At 39.6% G+C, this 4,864-nt stretch overlaps 1 long non-coding RNA gene across 1 annotated transcript; it reads left to right on the top strand.

The window, feature by feature from the left end:
* Nucleotides 1-446: 446 nt before the first annotated feature.
* On the top strand, nt 447-2,601 carry LOC121987367. Its single transcript, XR_006113530.1, has 3 exons — nt 447-679; nt 1,527-1,591; nt 2,561-2,601. It is a non-coding gene; the product is annotated as an uncharacterized LOC121987367 (long non-coding RNA).
* Nucleotides 2,602-4,864: the final 2,263 nt, after the last annotated feature.

Raw genomic sequence — 4,864 nt, 5'->3', positions numbered from 1 at the left:
CTCTAAGTTGAACAGTAAATTTGAGGACCAAATTTTTATTAGTGGGGGAGAATGTAAAATACCGAACCAGATAATAATTAAATAATAAGATTAATGGACAAATAATCTTATTGGAATTTTTAGGAATTTTTTAAGATTTAATCGGAACTCGTATGACGTATTTTGAGGGGATAAAAGTATAGGTTTTGGAAAAGGTCCGTTTGGAATACCCAATTATGGCAGTTGATTGAGGAATAAACTTAGGTTTTAATTTATCTAAACCTAAGTTTATATTATAAAAACCTAAATTTGTCGTGCCCTAGCAGCCTCACGCGCGCGTCTCCTTCCTCTCTTCTCTCCCGAGCCACAGCCGAGTCTTCTTCCTTCACTCTCCCTCGCGAGTTCCAGCACCAGCGGCCGGCAAGCTTCTCCTCCTCCTCGCGCAAGCGAGCCAAGTCCTTCGGCGATTTCCTTTCTTCCCGAGTCCTCAACCTCTCGCGACCCCTCCTTCTCACGCGGCCACCACAGCCGCGACCTTGCTTCCTCCAGCTAGCACCGAGACGCCGCACCAGCGCCGGTCACACCGAGCCCCAGCTGCCGACCTTTCCTCCTCACGCAATCCCTCCCCCTCGCACGAGCACCGCGGACCCCAGCCGCCAATCCTCATCTCTCCCGAGCCGTGCCCTAACGAATCTGACAGGTCGGTTTCCCCTAGTAGATATGAGATTTTGGTTTATCTTGTTGCTTGTAAATCGAAGCCAATGTTGACCTTGATTTGGGGCAGGAGGGTGTGCTTGATTTCCTCTTTTGATCTAGTTTTTTTTTCCTTTGATGTGTTTTGGGTATTTAGAGATGTAGGATGTTTCTTCTAGATGATTTCATCGTGTCTTGTATTGGATGTGTTCTTAGCTATTGCTACGGATCTTGTGTCTTCATGATGGATCAGATTGTATCTTCGACAAATTTGGAAGTTGAGGATGTGGATTCGATGTTGGGCTCAGTTTCTCTTACTAACAGAATTTCTAGAACAGAATTGGGGAAGTTTTGATTCTAATTTAGGAGTCGTGTATGCTTTCTTCATGTAGGATGAGTTTTTGGGCAGATTGAAAGGTTTTCTTATGTATGCTGGTAAGTGTTTCGGTGGGTGAGGTATAGCAGGTGAACCATAAGTTTTGTTGTCTTTCTTTTCCAATAGTTTATGTTTCAGTCGCTGGACTCTTTTGGATTTAATGAAAGACTTCGCTTGGTCTTATAGATGTCGGGTTGCGGTGTTCTTGTTTTCTTTTGGCACTAGATTTTCTGGGACAGATTCGGTAGGCAAAAGTTCGTTGATATTGATTTGTTTTTGAACGATGGTTTGATCCTATTTTATTTCTGCTAGATCTGGAGGTTGTGGTTAGGAATGTGATGTTAAGATCATTAATTTTTTATAGTGGGTGAATTGAGGTTCATAGATGGATTAGGGTTTTCCCCTAATTAAGTCAGGGTTGAGTTTAGCTAGATGTTATTTATGGAATTAGCTAAATTACATATCACATGATTTGCAGGACTCTGATTTAGGGCAAGCAGCACAACGTGAATTTATTCTGATACGATCGACAAGTAAAGACGGGTACTTCTTGCTTTGTTTTCGTTTAGTACTTTGACCTTAGTGCATGAATTATTTTGGATTAGGACTATTTACCTTGACTCCACTCTTACTTTCCTACGCTTGATACTTCCACGCAATCTTTGAGAAAGTCATTTCTATATCCATACAGTCTCTTCTTGTTGTCCATGATCCGTAGCAGATACTAAATATCATATTTGTATACTTTAACTGTTATTTGTTTATGTACCGTATTGAGCATGCTGGCTTCATGTAGCATACCTGTTTTTGCTTATATATATATGATGACTGTTGCATTGTTCGCATCATGGCATTGCATGCATGCCACATCCTCGGCCATTCGAGAGAGTGGTAGCTGGAGTTGATGCCGCTTGTCCTGTCGCGCCGCACTCGTAGCTGGAGTACGAGTAGCAGGGACCCCGTCGCAGATGTAGCTAGTTAGTTACTATGCAACTGTCCCCTCGGCCATTCGTGTGAGTGGTAGCTGGAGTGGTGTACAGTCTGTCACTGACCCGGCCTCTCGACCATACAGGGGTCATGGTGCGGAGAGGTGGGCGGGAGTGACCATCCGTGCATACGTTGTTATTATATTTACTTTGGCTGCTGCTGTTTATATATGCTGTTATTGCTTACTTACTACTGTTGTTCGTATATGCTGATATGCTTGTGTTGAGATATATTCTCGTTGTCGATGTTTAGTCATTGGAAATTTGTATATACCTTGCTTATTACCTCTGTAGTATGAGCAGTACTGTAGCAGATTAGTACCAGTTTTGACCTACTATACCTAGCCTAGGATATGGTTTCAGGTATGAGCATTTATTTTGGTTCTATTATAGTATCTGCTGTTCTTCTTATGAGGCTGTATACTGTTGGCACTCTCTACTTACATATTATATTCATGCACTATCTCTTTCCTTACCCGCTGAGTTCCAATACTCACCACCCCACAAAATGGTTTTCTTTCGCCAGGTAAAAGATAGATGAGTCATGGATGCTTGGAGAGATGTCGGCTGCCAGTCCTGGGTCCTACGTCACACTCAAGGATAGTTTTCGTTTTGGTTTTGTTATCGTCTGGGGTGATATATTGATTTTGTGTATTTTGTTTTTCAATAAGTCGATGTGAATTTTGGGTCAAGTCTGTGAAGACAGGTATTTTTGTTAGTGTCGTTGTTAGTTTTACGTTCGTATCGTTTTATGTCTTCCGCTGCTGTGTGTTTACGTTTAGCCGTGTAGGCTTATTAAACTGCGTGGTTGTATTTATTTTGTTCCAGCCGAGTGGGCTGATGATATAAACTGCGTTGTTGTGTTTATTTCATTTTTGTCCAGCCGGGTAGGCTGAGTATATTAAACTGTGTGTTAGGTTGCTTATATTTTGTATATATATTCCAGCCAAGTGTGGCTGAGGTACATTTTGTATGTAGTAATGCTTCAGATTGTCACCCGTACAGGTGAGATGCTGTCGAAATTTCTTCAGACAGGGACTCCTCTGGGGCGTGACACCCGTTCTCACTAATCCACAATCAATACCATTAACCTTAAGTTTGGTTCAAGACTAAACCATGTTTAGTTCAAAATCAAACCATCTTGGTTCAAAACCAAGAACCCTTTTAATTAAACCAAACCAATTTGGTTCATAATTAAACCAAAGAGAGTCCAACTCATCTTCAAAAGATATGACTCATTCTCGCTTCCGTTGTGTCATTTTGATTCCATATTTTCCCTTCATCTAGTCCAACCAGACTTAATGTCTCTCGATCTGAAAATTTAATTCTCAAACTCATTTTATGTCTCTTAGATAAACTTGTAGTGTGTGTAACCTTATAGGTTCCCAGTTATGTTGACTGTTCATAATCAACCTTTAATTATGGAACGATCATGAGTGACACCTAGTAGTACATCATAATTTTCAATTACCGAAAAATCATAGGTTGATCTCGGAACCATTTCCAAACCCTTCAACAGCTACAGTAAGTCGTGCCTCATAATACTTCCTCGTTCTATGGATTTAAATTACTCTAACATATATCTAAGAGTCTCGTACTTTTAACATGTGATGCTTTGGTCAAAGACTTTGAGTAATAATCCTAACAAGTGGTCATAGGGTATACGTCTTCTTGCAAGGAGCGGTGAATCTTCTATGAGCTATCCAAACACATTTGGGCATTTCGACTTATACCCACTCATCCCGGGTCCACATCTTCAAGGAGATGCTTGCTTAAGATGTCAAAGTATAAGTCTCCATGACCAAGGTGACTTGTATACCTCTAGTCGAAGGAAACTTGCACTCGAGCTATAGTAAGAGCTTCATTGACATATCTATATATGAAGAGAACCATATGAAGTCTTACAGCAAGTCACTCCGATGAACTGGTTACTATAACTAGCATCCACGTTTAACTCTCGACATCCCAATATCTCCAGCCAGTGAGAAAACAGCTGCTTGGCTAAACCAAAGAGTATAATCCGTGCTAGTCTATCAGAATGATGATATCCAACTCATCAATTCATCGACTAGAAAATATTTCAATACATTCATAATTGCACATGTGGAGATACTCATAAGTTGTGATCCAATAACAAGTTCTCTCATGCTATGAATGATGTCACAGATATTCAGTACATGAGTTTAAGATCTAATCATACACATAAAGAATGTGCACCTAAATAGTGAATATATATTTATCGAATAAATAGTAAAAATCATACGGTGATTGCCTTAGGACATCTCTCAAAATCCAACACTACCTTTGTTATAGTTGGCATCGTCTCCTCCTCCACACGCGACAAGGCTTTACCAGAGATGACACCTTGTAGCGGACCTTTAGAAGGGATGTTCGGCCATGTTTGGCCAACAACAGATCATTGGATGACTTCAGCTACGTATTAGATTAGGGTAAGTTATGTATTAGATTTACGTATGGTTGAATATCAGTTCTACATTAGATTTGATTTGTTAATTGATGATTGTGATAGGTTTGGTTGTATAAGAGTTACTAAATGTGAATGTGAATCGGAAGAGAAAACAATCAGATGATTGAGGATTATTAGATTTGTTGGATGATATAATTAACCCAAACTAATCAATTAGATGAATTAGGTATGTTGGATTTATGTTAAGTTGAATTGTTAGTAAATGGATTGCTACATGGAACAATTAAGGAGTTGATAATGTTGGGTTAAACCTAATTCAATTAAGAAATTGATATTAGTTAGAGTTAATCATTAATAGAGTTAATTGATGATTATTCAATTAGAAGTTTCCCTAATTAGTTT

The sequence above is a fragment of the Zingiber officinale genome, chromosome 5B (genome assembly GCF_018446385.1).
Source record: "Zingiber officinale cultivar Zhangliang chromosome 5B, Zo_v1.1, whole genome shotgun sequence".
Taxonomy (NCBI): domain Eukaryota; kingdom Viridiplantae; phylum Streptophyta; class Magnoliopsida; order Zingiberales; family Zingiberaceae; genus Zingiber; species Zingiber officinale.
The sequence above is the reverse complement of the archived record's forward strand: the minus strand, read 5'-3'. Positions and strand labels throughout refer to the sequence as shown.